This window comes from Sciurus vulgaris, assembly GCF_902686455.1.
Source record: "Sciurus vulgaris genome assembly, chromosome: 8".
In the NCBI taxonomy this organism is placed as follows: Eukaryota; Metazoa; Chordata; class Mammalia; order Rodentia; family Sciuridae; genus Sciurus; species Sciurus vulgaris.
Window position 1 is genome coordinate 101,717,764 of NC_136468.1, and position 16,314 is coordinate 101,734,077.

Consider the following 16,314-nt stretch of genomic DNA (forward strand, 5'->3'; position numbering starts at 1 on the left):
TCTGATTCCAAGGTTCTTGATCCATTTTGAGTTGAGTTTTGTGCAGGGTGAGAGATAGGGGTTTAATTTCATTCTGTTGCATATGGTTTTCCAGTTTTCCCAGCACCATATGTTGAAGAGGCTATCTTTTCTCCATTGCATATTTTTGGCACCTTTGTCTAGTATGAGAAAATTGCATTTATTTGGGTTTGTGTCCATGTCCTCTACTCTGTACCATTGATCTACCTGTCTAATTTAGTATCAATACCATGCCGTTTTTGTTACTATTGCTTTGTAATAGAGTTGAAGATCTGGTATTGCCATACCTCCTGCTTTGTTCTTTCTACTGAGAATTGCTTTAGCTATTCTGGGTTTCTTATTCTTCCAGATGAATTTTATAATTGCTTGCTCTATTTCTGTAAGGTACATCATTGGGATTTTAATTGGAATTGCATTGAATCTGTATAGCACTTTTGGTAGTATGGCCATTTTGACAATACTAATTCTTCCTTTCCGTGAACATGGGAAATCTTTCCATCTTCTAAGGTTTTCTTTAATTTCTTTCTTTAGTGTTCTGTAGTTCTCATTGTAGAGGTCTTTCATCTCTTTTGTGAGACTGATTCCCAAGTATTTTATTTTTTTTGATACTATTGTGAATGGGGTAGTTTTCCTAATTTCTCTTTCTGAAGATTCATCAGTTATGTATAAAAATGCATTGGATTTATGAGCATTGATCTTGTAACCTGCTACTTTGCTGAATTCACTTATGAGTTCTAAGAGTTTTCTGGTGGAATTTCCAGATTCCTCTAAATATATAATCATGTCATCAGCGAACAGGGATAGTTTGAGTTCTTCTTTTCCAATTCGTATAACTTTAATTTCTTTGGTTTGTCTAATTGCTGTGGCCAGAGTCTCAAGAACGATGTTGAATAGAAGTGGTGAAAGAGGGCATTCCTGCCTTGTTCCAGTTTTTAGGGGGAAAGCTGTCAATTTTTCACCGTTTAGAATGATATTGACCATGGGCTTAGCGTAGATGACCTTCACAATGTTCAGGAAAGTTCCCACTACCCCAATTTTTTCTAGCGTTTTCACCATGAAGGGATGCTGTATTTTATCAAATGCTTTTTCTGCATCTATTGAAATAATCATGTGATTCTTAACTTTTAGTCTGTTGATATGGTGAATGATATTTATTGATTTCCGGATGTTGAACCAACCTTGCATCCCTGGGATAAAACCCACTTGATCGTGGTGCACTATCTTTTTAATATATTTTTGTATGTGATTTGCTAAAATTTTGTTGAGAATTTTTGTGTCGATGTTCATTAAGGATATTGGTCTGAAATTTTCTTTCCTGATGTGTCTCTGTCCGGTTTAGGCATCAGGGTGATATTGGCTTCATAGAATGAGTTTGGGAGGGTTCCCTCCTCTTCTATTTCATGGAATACTTTGAGAAGTATTGGAATGAGCTCTTCTTTAAAGGTTTTGTAGAACTGGGCTGAGAACCCATCTGGTCCTGGACTTTTCTTTTTTGGTAGGTTTTTGATGACCTCTTCTATTTCATTGCTTGAAATTGATATATTTAAGTTGTGTATGTCCTCCTCGTTCCGTTTAGGTAATTCATATGTCTCTAGAAACTTGTTGATGTCTTCGAGGTTTTCTGTTTTGTTAGAGTATAGATTTTCAAAATAGCTTCTAATTATGTTTTGTATTTCACTCGTGTCTGTTGTGATATTTCCTTGTTCATTCCGAATTTTAGTAATTTGAGTTTTCTCCCTCTTTCTCTTTGTCAGTGTGGCTAAGGGTTTATCAATTTTGTTTATTTTTTCAAAGAACCAACTATTTATTTTGTTAATTTTTCCGATTGTTTCTTTTGTTTTAATTTCGTTGATTTCAGCTCTGATTTTAACTATTTCCTGTCTTCTACTACTTTTGGTGTTGGTCTGCTCTTCTTTTTCTAGGGCTTTGAGCTGTAGTGTTAAGTCGTTTATTTGTTGATTTCTACTTCTTTTGTTGAATGCGCCCCATGAAATAAATCTTCCTCTAAGTACTGCTTTCATAGTGTCCCAGAGATTTTGATATGATGTGTCTTTGTTCTCATTTACTTCTAAGAATTTTTTAATTTCCCTCCTGATGTCTTCTGTTATCCATTCATCCTATAATAGTGTATTATTTAATCTCCAAGTATTGGAGAAGTTTCTGTTTTTTATTCTGTCATTTATTTCTAATTTCAGTCCATTATGATCTGATAGAGTACAAGGTAGTATCTCTATCTTCTTGTATTTGCTAACTGTAGCTTTGTGGCATAAAACATGGTCTATTTTAGAGAAGGATCTGTGTGCTGCTGAGAAGAAAGTGTATTCATTCTTTGTTGGATGGTATACTCTATATAAGTCGGTTAAGTCTAAATTGTTGATTGTGTTATTGAGATCTATGGTTTCTTTATTCAATTTTTGTTTGGACGATCTATCCAGCGGTGAGAGAGGTGTGTTAATATCACCTAGTATTATTGTGTTGTGTTCTGTTTGATTTCTGGAATTGAGAAGGATTTGTTTGAGGTACATGGATGAGCCAATGTTCGGGGCATAGATATTTATGATTGTTATGTCTTGCTGATTTATGCTTCCCTTAAGCAGTATGTAATGTCCTTCTTTATCCCTTTTGACTAGTTTTGGCTTAAAGTCTACATTATCTGAAATGAGGATGGATACTCCAGCTTTTTTGCTGTGTCAATGTGCATGGTATGTTTTTTCCCATCCTTTCACCTTTATTCTATGGGTATCTCTTTCTATGGGATGAGTCTCTTGCAGGCAGGAAATTGTTGGATTTTTCTTTTTAATCCATTCTGCCGGTCTATGTCTTTTGATTGATGAGTTCAGGCCATTAACATTCAGGATTATTATTGTGATACGATTTGTATTCCCTTTCATTTGACTCATTTTTGTTTTTTGACATGATTTGGTTTCTCCTTTATTTGTCTATTCCTTTAGGCTAGTTCCTCCCATTGCTGATTTGCATCGTTGTTTTTCATCTTTTCCTCATGGAATATTTTGCTGAGAATGTTCTGTAATGCTGGCTTTCTTTTTTTAAATTCCTTTAGCTTTTGTTCATCATGGAAGGATCTTATCTCATCGTCAAATCTGAAAGTAAGTTTTGCTGGGTATAAAATTCTTGGTTGGCATCCATTTTCTTTCAGGGCTTGGTAAATGTTGTTCCAGGCCCTTCTAGCTTTTAGGGTCTGGATTGAAAAATCTGATGATATCCGTATTGGTCTTCCCCTGAATGTAATCTGATTCTTTTCTCTCGCGGCCTTTAAAATTCTGTCTTTATTTTGAATGTTAGGTATTTTCATAATAATATGCCTTGGTGTGGGTCTGTTGTAATTTTGTATATTTGGAGTCCTATAAGCCTCTTGTACTTGGTTTTCCATTTCATTCTTGAGGTTTGGGAAATTTTCTGATATTATTTCATTGAATAGATTGTTCATTCCTTTGGTTTGTTTCTCTAAGCCTTCCTCAATCCCAATAATTCTTAAATATGGCCTTTTCATGGTATCCCATAATTCTTGTAGATTCTGTTCATGATTTCTTACCATCTTTTCTGTTTGGTCAACTTTGTTTTCAAGATTAAATGTTTTGTCTTCAATATCTGAGGTTCTGTCTTCCAAGTGTTCTATCCTATTGTTTATGCTTTCTATGGAGTTTTTAACTTGGTTTATTGTTTCCTTCATTTCAAGGATTTCTGTTCTTTTTTTTTTTTTTTTTCAGTATCTCTAACTCTTTATTGAAATGATCTCTTGCTTCCCGTATTTGCTCTTTTAACTGTTGATTGGTGCGATCATTTAATGCCTGCATTTGCTCTTTCAGCTCCTCGTTTGCTTCCTTGATTGTTTTAATTATGTACATTCTGAACTCCCTTTCTGACTTTTCTTCTGCTGTGCTGTCATTGGGTTTTATTGATATAGTATCTAGGTTTGTTTGGGACATTTTCTTCCCTTGTTTTCTCATATTTGTCAGATGTCAGTGGGACTCTGTGATATTGTAGATTTCCTCTATTGGCTTATAGTGACCCTGTAGATTTCCAGTGTATCACCTTCCAGCCTTCATTAGCCTGAAGTCTTGGAGTCACTTGATAATGCAGTGCTTCCAAAGAACGCTGCCCCTAGCCTGCTACTGGTTCCAGGGAGAGAGACCTGGAGAGGTCTCCGGCTGCCCTGCCCTGGTCCCAGAGGCTGCTTGCAGGTCAGAGTTCTCTGCTAGCTTGGGGACTTGTGGCTGGCTCTGTGTAGAAAGGCTCTCACTGGGCAGTCTGCTCTGAGAAGCTAGCCTAGAAAGGTGCTTCCCACCGGAGGGAGCCCGGCTTAATGATCTTATTGACCTTTTCAAAGAAACAGTTTTCAGTTTTATTGATTTTTCTCTATTGATTTCTTATTTCCATTTCATTGATTCCTACTCTAATTTTTTATAATTCTTTTCTTCTATGTACTCCAAATTTAATTTGCTCATTTTTCCTTAGGAGTTTAGATGATTGATTTCAGTTCTTTTATTCTATTGCATAAATTGAGAGTTATATATTTGCACATCATCAATTCATGCTACATCCCACCAAGTTTGATAAGTTGTACTTCCAGTTTCATCTAGTTCCAAAAAGTTTTTAATTTCTCTGACCCATGGGTAATTTATAAAAGTGTCATTTCTTCTCCATGCATTCTGAGATTTCTCAGTTATCTTTTTGTTGTCGTTTTGTTTTTGTTCTGGTGCTGAGGAGTGAGCCTAGGTACATTTTACTACTGAGTCCTCCATTCCTCATTCTCTTTATTTTTACATTTGAGATAGTGTCTTGCTAAATTGTTGAGGCTGGTCTCAGACTTGCAATCCTCCTGCCACAACCTCCTAAATCACTGGAATTACAGGAGTGTGCCACTGTGCCCCACTTGGTTGTTGATTTGCAGTTTAATTGTATTTCAGTCTGAGAGCAGACATTGTGTAATTTAAATTCTTTTGGACATGTTACAGTGATTATGGCTTAGAATGTGGACTACTTTGGCTAATGTTGCATGTGAGTTTAAGAAAATGTATAAAAATGTGTAATCTGTTTTTATTAGATAAAGTTGTTTATAGAGGTCAGTTATATTCAATTGATTAATGGCACTGTTGATTTTAACTATGCCCTTACTGATTTTCTACCTGCTGGATCTATCCCTACCTGGATAGAGAGGTTTTGAGGTCTCTAACTCAAACTTTAAAATTTTTTAAATTGAAAAATAAATTCTTTTATCTCTAATGCTCTTCATTTCTTTTGTAAACTTGAGATTCTAATCTATATAATTTCATTCCTTTTAAAGAACTTCTTTTAACATTTCTTGCAAGGAAGACATACTGACAACAAATTCTTTCAAATTTTGTTTGCCTTAAAAGTTTTCATTTCTCTTTTGAAAGATAATTCCACAGAATACAGAAATCTAGGTTGGTAGGTTTTTCCTCTCAGAACTTTAAATATTTCATACCACTCTACTTCCTCACGTGGGTTCTGAAGAGAAGTCAGATGTGATTTTATTTGCTCCTCTATAGGTAAGGAACTTATTTTCCTCTCTCTGCCTTCTTTCATTATGTGTGTGTTTGTGTGTGTGTGTGTGTGTGTGTGTGTGTGAGAGAGAGAGAGAGAGAGAGAGAGAGAGAGAGAGAGAGAGAGAAAGAGATTGACCACAGAGCCTCATAAAGGTTAACCATTGCTATAATACTGAGCTATATTCCCAGACTTTTTTATTTTTATTTTTATTTTGAAATAGGGTCTCACAAAGTTGCCTAGGTGACCCTTAAACTGGTGATCTTCCTGACTCAGGCTCCTGAGTAGCTGAGATGACAGGCAGGTATCACCATGTTTATTTATTTATTTATTTTTTTATGATTCTTTTTCTCTTTGATTTTCTGAAGTTTGAATCAGGTGTCCCATGTTTAATAATTTTGCTATTTAACCTGGTGGGTACTCTCTGAACTTTCAGGATCTATGGTTTGGTGTCTGACATTAATTTGGGGAAAACTCTTAGTCATTATTGCTTTAAATATGTCTTCTTTTCCTTTCTTTCTTCTTCTTCTAGTACTGCCATTACATATATGTTACACCTTTTGAAGTTGTCCCACAGATCTTAAATATTCAGTTCTGGTTTCATTTTCTTTCTTTTCTTTCTTTATTTTTCACTTTTGAGAGATTCTGTTGTCAGATCTTCAAGCTCACACTTTCTTTCCTCAGCTGTACCTAGCATAACAATAACTCACCAAAGGTATTCCTCAGTGCTACAGTGGTTTTGATCTCTAACATTTCTTTTTGATTCTTTCCTCAAATTTTCACTTTTCCCCTTATATTATCCACATGTTCTGGTATGTCGTCTACTTTTTCCACTAAATTCCTTAGCATATTAATCATAGTTGTTTTAAATTCTTGGTTGAAAAATTAATTCCTGATCTGAAAATTATAATACTCCTTCCATATCTAACTCTGATTCTGGGGCCTTGTTCAAGCTTTTTTCAAACTTTGATTTTAATCTTTTAGTATGCATCATAATTTTTATTGAACAGTGAATTTGATAAAGTGTGTAAAATAAACAGGAAAGTAAGTCTTTAATAATGTCATAGGAAGGTGTCACAGGAGGAGGATCACTTTGTAGTGCCATGACGATGTAGGTCTCAGCCTTCTGGTGAGCCTGTGAACTCACCAGTGCTTCTTAGTCCTCTCCCACCTCATGGGTGAACAGGATGGCTGCAGCTGGCTGGAATATTATATTTCTCTTCCCCAATGTGGAAGGTTTAAAGGGACTGGAGTTGAATATTTTTCATTCCCCAAGTAGATTAGGCCCGATACATCTCCATAGATTAGGCTTTGGTAAAATAATTTTTCTGAGGAAAGCTTTGCTTAGAACAGAATGCCCTTTTACAAAATGGTTCTTCCCCACCCCCTCCCCGTGTAGGAAGCAGTAGGATTTGATTTCGTTTGTTTTCCCTGATATTCACTCTGAATACCTGGTTGGACTCCTAGAGATATAATTCCAAAAGTATGGACCCTCTATGACTGAGTATCCCCAGCATTTTTCACTCTCAGACTTGCCCACACTGAAAAATCTTCTAGCAATTTGTCAACTTATAGTTCCAGCTTTCTACCCAGGACTGGTTCCCATGGTGGTTTCTGCTTGTGGGTTTTTGCTCTTTTCTAAGTTGTGATTCTCTGTATCCACCCGTCTGTCTCTCCAATTTGGGAGCAGTGGTTTTCCCTGTGACCTAACTTCTCTGACAATCTCAGAAGAGTTGTTGCTTTTCAGTTTGTTCAGTGTTTTACTTATGATTCAGATGGATTCTTTACCTGCCTTCCTGATTGGAAACCAGGAGTCCCCATTTGTTTCTGTGTAGCATTTTTTATTTTTATTTTCATTGTTTTCTAAGTAGTGGGCAATTCTATTTAAGAAGTTAAAATTTGTATTCGTTTTATTAAGCGTGTTCATTTTATTCTTTTGTTAAAAAATAAACACATTTGTACCCAATTTCCCCTTCCAGCTCTACAGACCTTTGCCCACGATCTCTTGAAAGTCAACACTGTGAGCAATCCAAGCAAACCTAATGTTTGTTCCTTATTAAGCAGGCTGTTTTCTCCCTAGCCTTACTCCAAATTAACTGTTCAGTTGTAGAGTCATAGTGACTCTTTTAAAATAATAATCCTAGGCTCCCATAGCTTGGATTTGTCACTCCAATTAAAGAAGTCTTAGATGCCACAGAGCAGTGTATGGATCTTTGCCATCAAAGGTAGGTAATAGCTATCACTAGTTCCTGAGTGTGCTTTTCTTTTACTCTTCCTGTTTTTATCAGCAGCTCAGTAATCTCGCTCCATGAAGCAATGTGCCATTGGTCCGTTCCCTTCCTCACTCTGCCATCTTGCACTCATGTCAAGTGATATGTCCAAATGGATTATGGAAGATATGTACTCATGGTTGAGGGCTGGGGATGGGAAGTTATCATTAGCTGCCTCAGAAACCATAGATTAGAGTGTTTCTGTGGGGATTCATGTGTGTGAGATGGATCTTCTATGTGTCTGTGAGGTACAGGGGTGAGTGTGTGAGCGTCCTAATTCCTAACAATGTCTATGTTTCCTCTTTCCAGGGAAACATGTAGTAGCTTCAGAAAGTTTCTCAATTCAGTGTCACTCATGCAACTCTTCATATTGCTTTCAAATGAAGGAAAATTGTAAATGAACTCTCAGGGTCTCTGCAGTGACAACTTTCTACCACCTTGAAGTTTTCATAAATGTTTTGATGGAAAGTTAAGAGAGTAAATTGTAACAATTGGCTCGGTGACATCAAAACCCTCAAATTATAAAAATCTGAAAATGTCTTAATTTGATAAACTCTGAAACTGAGTTGCAGCTTTTGTACCCATAGGGGAAACTTGCATCATATTGTGAGAGGCAGGTCTGACACCACATGATATGTCAGATGACTAGATTAATGATATTTCTGCTACAATCTCTTTAGAAATTTTGGTCTGGTGAGATCATATTCTCAATGGACTTTTCTTAAAGAGAAATACTTTAGCCTCTTACAATCTAAGAGATACAACTTTAAAAATCTATCACTAATAAAGGAAATAATGATTGATATGTCAAACTTTCGTTTGTTTTGTTATGATAATCTCAACACACGCCGGGATAAAAAAAAAATCATCATTTTTATTTCAAGTGTTAATATTCAACCTAAGCATTTCCAAATTTAAAACTGCATGGAGGATGTTTATATCAGAAGTTTAATGAAATTGAGATAAACAATATTTAAACTTTGTTTCCCAAATCTTAATAGGAAATCACACAATAAAAGAGGAAAAGAAAGACTGAAACCAATCCAGCCTACCTCATGTTTCAAATATACAGGGTTCTAAAAGTCTAATTGTATATTTTGCCAGTATGATAACAGTTTTAGATGAATAGAGCCTGGTGCTCATTTATATGATTAGTGTACAGACACACATCATTGAAAACTGATATCTTCCCATGTTCCCCTTAATGGTCCTTAATCTCCAATGCCAGATCTTCTTGCCCAGGTTCTGTTTTCCATATGTTTTGTACACTATGTTGTTTAATATTCTGAATTTTAATTTAACTTTTTAAGATTTAGTTGATTTTTATTTGTTTATTTTATTTTTTTAAGTAATGAGAATTGAACCCATGGACATTCTACCACTGAGCTACACCCCACTTCCTTTTTAGTTTTCATTTTGAGACAGGGTCTCAATTGCTGAGGCTGACTTTGAACTTGTGATCCTCTTGCCCTGGCTTCCCAAATAACTGGGATTACAGGCCTGTGCCAGCACACCTGGCTTAGTATTAAATTTATTTTTTTTTAGCACAATAGCCAAATGACTACTATGAATTAAACCTAAACCTGATTATCTCTTTCCTTGAGTACAATCCTACAGTGGAGCACCATCTCAATCAGATGAAACCAAAGTTGTTACAATGACTCATAAAACTTACTACATTCTGGTCCTTCTTCCTTCATGTTTTTATTTCATACTAGTCTCCTTGTCACAACCTCCTGTACAAGTTCCACTCCCATTTCTTGCTCCACATAGGCAGACACCTATATCATGGCCTTGGCCCTTTCTCTGTCCTTCTACTAAAATGTTCTTTTTCCTGGAATTAACTGATTTTTCTTCCTCAACAATTTGGGCCTTTCCTTTAATGTTATTTCTATTTTGTGGATATTTCTTCATCTTCCTAAAATTGCAACTGTTTTCTGTTAGCATCATCCCCTTCCTTGATTTTTCTGTAGAGCAATTACCAGTGTATAATGTGTTATACACTTCTAATTGTTCACTTCGTGCTTTGTATAGTTCCCATTTATACTTTGGAATGCATTCTCCACGAGGAAGGGATTTGTGTTTGCTTCTGTTCACTACTCCACTAATACTGTCTCGAACACTGCACATTACACACGTTCCATGTGTTCTGTGCATAGTTGTGGAATGTTCAGAAAGTAAAGCCCACAAACCTATTCAAACATAGATAAACACATTAAAAAGAATCTATAATTTTAGGTATGTTTTCCTTTCCTTTCTTATTTGTTATTTCCTATTTTTCATTTTAAAAATCAAAACATAGATGAATTTTTTTCTTAATTCTAAAAGTCAAAACTAATGCTGTTCCATGTTTAGAATCATTAACATTGGCCTCAGAAAGACAACACAACTCCTTCTCACAAAATAAGATTTGTATTCCATCAGTTCATCCTTTTTATAAGATAACAAAGGATGTCTCCATCTTTAAGGATCTTCGAGATGTTGTATCTATTACTGATTAGTTAGTATGACATTACCATGGATCAACATATTGTTTACTACTGAAATATAGTAACACTTTCCAACTAAATTTCACAAAAGAAATTTAAAAATTTAAATTTCTCCAAAATATTTAAATTCCTCATGAGGATATCCTAGAGTGAAGGAAAAGCAAAAGAACTGGGGAGAAAGAGGCCCAATAAATAACATCTTTAAGGTGAGGAAGAGAGTCATCAATTGATATGATTCAGTCACAATTTGCCCTTCTGACCTGCCAATCAACCAGCAGGAAGCACCAATGTACATTCATGATACTGTAAAAGTCCAGGAGATGAAAGTGGGTGAGAAATGTTTATATATTTCTAGACTTTTGGCATTAAAGAATGGGCAGAATATGTAGAGAAAGAACAAAAGTATCCTTAGGTTGGGAGCCAAAACATTGAAAAACACTTGAAAAAGAATGCATAAACAAGGGCTGGGGTTGCAGCTCAGTGGTAGAGTACTTGCCTCGCAGGTGTGAGGCACTGGGTTCGAGAATCAGCAACACATATAAATAAATAAAATAAAGGTCCATTGACAACTACGAAAATATTTTTTAAAAATAATGCATAAACATGATTTACCTTATGCCTCTGTGCATAATGAATTAGATGCCTTTAAGGATATTGGTTTGATTTAATTACAAGTACTAAGAAGTGTGTTGATATAATTTTGGAAAGGATGTTTGAAATTACTTAGGTGCAAGGATAGGTTCTTCAAAATAGGCAGAGTCATGGAGATTTGAATCAGATAAAAGAGAGCTTTATAGAAACTTGACAAAGGAATGCCATGATTCATAATTCTTAGAATTGAAAGTAGATTCTTTACCTTTAAGGTAACATCTAGTTTGGAGAAGAAAGATGAAGTGGAGAATCAAGACAGAAGATACTAACAGGACATGCTAGATGTCTTTAGCTCTTAATTAATAATCTTTAAAAATCCTAAAAATTTTCAAGTTATGAAAATAGAAAAGAAGGATTTTGAATGTAATTAGGAGTTTTGTAAGTTTGAGCTTAATTCTTTATTTTAGTAAAACAGTGTGCATTTGCCATGACTTGTTTGCTCATAAATGATCATTTGTTGCACATAAACTCTGAAAACATTATTTACTCAGACACTATTTCATATGTATTCATTGGATTTGCTTTTATATATTTTAACTGTTTTACAAATGGACATGCATGCTGCTGAACTCACTTCTCCTCAAGTAAATTGTGTGAAACAGACCTATTGCGAATAAGCCATCCATACTGTTAGTGACACAAAGAAAAGTTATTTTGCTTTCTGGTTTTTGTGTTCTCCACTGTGCCAAGAAATACAGAAAGCCTGGGATTTTAGAAAGAAGCTGGGAGAAAGAAAGGAAGGGAGAGGAAAGATCAGCCTGGATAAAACTTAGGACATGTGGAACTTTGTCTCAGGAGTCTTATTTATTGAAAAATAATTATTATCAGTAACTGTTTCTTCTGATGCTTCATTTGTATAAACTTTGTGAACTTCTGAAAAGTCAAGGTTAATTTAGATTTCAGTTCTCTTTCATGTCAGTCTATCTTTTAAATTTGGCATACTTGCAGACATACATCAAGTTCTTTGATCTATTGTAAGAAATGAAGGGATCCCCAAACTGGAGAGAAACAAGAGACCTTGCAATGGGGACTGCTGGGCATTCTCTAGCTGCAGTATCACAGGTAAGTTGACTTTAACTGCCAGGGATGCTGTGTATGACTGGGAGACCCAGATTCTGGTAGACTGGGGGAGAATTCTGTCCCTATTTACCTCACAGCTCTGTGATATCTATGGTCTTAAGCTAAAGTTTCCTCAACTGTCAAATAAGAACAGCAGAGCTGGGCATGGTGGCACATGTCTGAAATTCCAGCACCTAGGGAGGCTGAAGCAGGAGGATCGCAAATTCAAAGCCAGCCTCAGCAACTAAATAATATAATGAGATCTAGTCTCCAAAAAAAAATTTTTTTTTAACTAAAAAAGGGTTGAAAAGGTGGTTCAGTGGTTTAGCACCCCTGGATTCAATCCCCAGTGCCAAAATAAATAAGAACAACAAAAATGCATATTTCATAGGATTATTTTGAGAATTAATTGAGGTGATTCATATAAACCACTTAGATTAACACCTGCTATGGTTTCAGCAGCTGCAGTGGCATGCTCAAGAGAATTCCAGACTATGTATATAGTCCAATCCTGGAGAGGGTCTCAACTTTATAAAACAGAAGCATGTTTTCTTACACAGCCTTTAAGCCTTTAAGGTGTACCGTGTATTTTGCAATCAGTTAAAAATTTTAAAATGAAAATGTTTCCTTTCTTTACATTTCTGGTTTTGAATCTGTTTAGCACCATGAGCTCACAGCACATTTCCTGCTAGTTATTAATACAATCTTTTGTTTCAGTTTCTTCTTCACCCATAAATTAACATATCATTCAAGGCTAAAGCAACTAAACATAGAAACAAAGTGACCAGTTTGTTTGTTGAGACAATTTCTGAAGAATGTCTCATATCCAAGTTTCTCTGGTGTTCAAAAGATATATGTAGTTTTATTTGTTTTTACTTTGCATTATATTCTTCTTGTTACCATAAGTACAGAGCTGTTATGACAAGAGTAGATTTCATCTATTTTTTATTTCATTTACTTTTTGTAATATTTTTTCCTCTTCCATAGATGTGTTGGAGAAAAAATTCTATTACTATCCTGTAGAAGATTAAATTACCTTATAATGAAGTAAGCCTCCCTCCCATTGCTATGTTGTGACTTTAATTATATTCTACCATCAGTTAACAGGTTTGTAGTTTGTTTGTTTGTTTGTTTTTTACTGTTCTCTATCTTTTCCTGGTGGACGATCTATCCTGTAATTGGATTTTCCCTGTCCTATTGTGTTCTATTAAAAACTGAGTTAGAGAACGATTCTTATAAAATTGTGTAATTCTGTCCCTCTGTGACATTGTCTGCCTAACCATAAATCTGGAATTTACAGTGGTGTTGTCTTCATTCTTCTTTTACCCACATCACCACCCATCCATGTTCGAATGCTCAGAAACCCATTCAAAACTCCTGGTGGGGACTACAGCTTTCCTGGCTCGGTAGCGAAGTGCTCCCTACCAGCTTTGACAAAGACTTTAGACCAGGGGAGAGGAGGTACTTGCATAAAGTTGTTTATTGTTTAGTCCTGATCTTCAGGTATCATCTTGTCTACAAATGTTGCCATTGCAGTCCAGTTTTCTTGGTAGACAGCTGCTTGCAACATGAGAATAATTGAGCAAGTCTTTGTGATGAAGTTGATGATACAGAAGCAGCAGCACAGGAAGGTTTTCCTGTCTGGAACAATGACTGCAGGCCTAGCTTCTTGCACTATTTCATCGTTCTCATTTGCAGCCTTGGAGGATTTTTTTTTTTTTTTTTTTTTTTTGGTAACATCTGCAGGACACTTCTGACACACAAGATGTATTTGAACATCGTAGTAGCATTTGGAAATGCCTGTTTCGTTTGACAGAATTTGCAAATCACATTTTCCCCCCTCAGAATAACTCACAGGGTGGAAATGCTTCCATATGCTACAAGTTGTTCTCATCATTTTGCTGAAGGGAAAACAAAAAGAAGAGAACCATAGTTGCATTTGTGACTTACAGAAAGCACCAAGTGACAGCAGGCACATGCTTAGCCATGGGTTCAACATCAAACACATTGGACTCTTGGAAATCTTACTGTCTTATAAGGTCTGGTCAGTAGCTTCTCTTCTTAAAAAATCACCTTAATACAAATTCATTAATAATTCTGCAAGTTATGAATACATACAAATGCTACTTATCAATTAAAAAAATGCTCTTCTGTGTATCACACAGTTAAGAAGCTCCACATTCCAATTGCCTTGCTTTTCTAAAACCTGGGAAATACTTGTACACATATCTATTCCACAGTGAGAATATAGGTTCTAGGTTCAGAGTCAATAGGAACCTCAGGTAAATTAAAGTTGTTTCCATTCCTTTCTACTCAGTAAATGTCCATGATCCATTCAGGCAAAGGCACAGAAGGCATTATAACATGAATACTAAAATTCACTAAAATCCCGTATTTACAAGAGTATCTAAAAGCATAGGCATAGGATTAAATGTATGATAAGTGGCTAATTCTGTCCTCAGTCTTCAGGGTTTTGAACTACTGATTTCATTCCTTCATTTACTGTTTCAGCAAAAAATTTATTAAGCAACTACTCTGTAATGAACCAGATGAAAATACCAGATGAAAGCACAATTCCCTAAACTAAGTAAATTATATTTCGAACGAAAAAAATCAGAAAAGCAAATAGATATCAAGGATTCATTTTAAAAACTGGAGCCATTCTACAACAGAGGCCAGAGGGGCTAATTCTGCCTAGGAAGTCAAATTAATTTATAAAGAAAATTAGGTTTGGGCCGAGTTTGAGGGGAGAGAAAGGTTTCCCTGGATGCATCTTCGGATGAGGAATATTTTGGTCAGAGGAAAGAGCCTAGGAAGAAATGACATTTTCAGGGAGCAGAGAAAGTTTCATGTCATCAGAGCAGAGGTCCTTGGCAGAGCTGGTGGAGGAAGGGGCTTCAACCACAAACACTGGTATTTGCTATGGGGTAGATTGTTCATCCAGAAGGAGATCATAAATAATGATACTGAAAATCATCATTCAGAACATCAAAACCATCAGGACTTTTACTGTAGAAATTAACTGCAGAAGCAATGCAAATGATGAATAGAGAAAGAGAGAGGCAGCAGGTAGCTGGCCAGCTAAGAGGCTGTCTTCTATCTGAATGAAAGCTCCCATTGAGCAGTGTATCCTAGCTTTATGCAGGGATTGGTTTTTTTAAAATATGGTACAACTAGCAGAGTATCTAAATTCTTTATTACAAGTCAAACTGAAAATAAGAATAACCGAAAATATTCTTCAATTAAAGGTAAGAATCCATTCTCTTCATTCATTTTTCTTCCATGGAAATAGAACCCAAATTTAAAATAGCTTTCTGTAGGTTTTTAAAAATAAAAACCCTTCCTATTAAGTTTTCAGTAGAGCCACTTATCAGGAGTGTTGTGTTTTATTTTGTTCTTTTCTTTTTCTCCTTATTTTTTTTTTTTTTGTTTTTTTGTTTTTTTTCTTTTTTATGGTACTAGAGATCTAACACAAGGTCTCTGCATGCTAGGAAAGTGCCCTTTCACTGAGCTACATCCCCAACCCTATTTCTTATGTTTTACTGCTGTGAGCCAGCCTTTCGAAATTTAGAAAATCCCTCACTCGAAAGTTGGAGATTGGGTTGTGGAATCTGACACTTTTCTCTGGGGACTCAATTCACCAGGCAAGTCCTAAGTGTCATTGAGTCCCTTTGGCAGTTTAAAAGGTTTTTCTTTTAGATTCTAGCCTATCATTTATTCCTTTTCAGAAGCTTGCATCTCCTCTATGTATGTTGTGCCTTTTGACTTTGTGAGGTAGATCATGATTTCAACAAATGATTAGAAAGAAGGAACAACGGCACGTTCATATTTATTAATCAACATTCATGAATCACATCAGAATGATTTTTTAAATAAATAATGTCTCTCTCTTAGAGCACTTTTCCACTTGAACAATGAGTTGTCTGGCTCTTTCCCTGACTTATGCTAAAAACCAAACCAAAGAAAAACCTTGGCCTAACTTCTGAAACTGAGGTGAATTTACCGGGAAAAAGAAGAACATTTCAGATCCTGAGAGGGAATTTTCTGCTTGATTTTGATCCAGGTCCCAGCATCAGTGATAGGATTAAATTCTCTGAAGCTTGGCATGCTATTGAGCAGGGCCTTCCCCATTGTTGCACGCTGGGGTGTGCCCATGTGAGAAGTGCAACATGAGGCATCAGAATGATGGGAGATACAGACTTCAAGGGAAGAAGAAAGAGCTAAATGGTGCTCTTTGTTTTCCAAGTACATGGTACCAAGGTAAGCCATTTTATAAGCACCATCCTCTGGGTTCTCTCAGG

General features: G+C 35.8%; 1 long non-coding RNA gene across 1 annotated transcript; it reads left to right on the forward strand.

Moving 5' to 3' along the window:
• Positions 1–11,166: 11,166 nt before the first annotated feature.
• LOC306667853 lies at positions 11,167–13,642 on the forward strand. The gene is made up of 3 exons (XR_013765660.1): positions 11,167–11,238; positions 11,903–12,016; positions 13,001–13,642. It is a non-coding gene; the product is annotated as an uncharacterized lncRNA (long non-coding RNA).
• Positions 13,643–16,314: the final 2,672 nt, after the last annotated feature.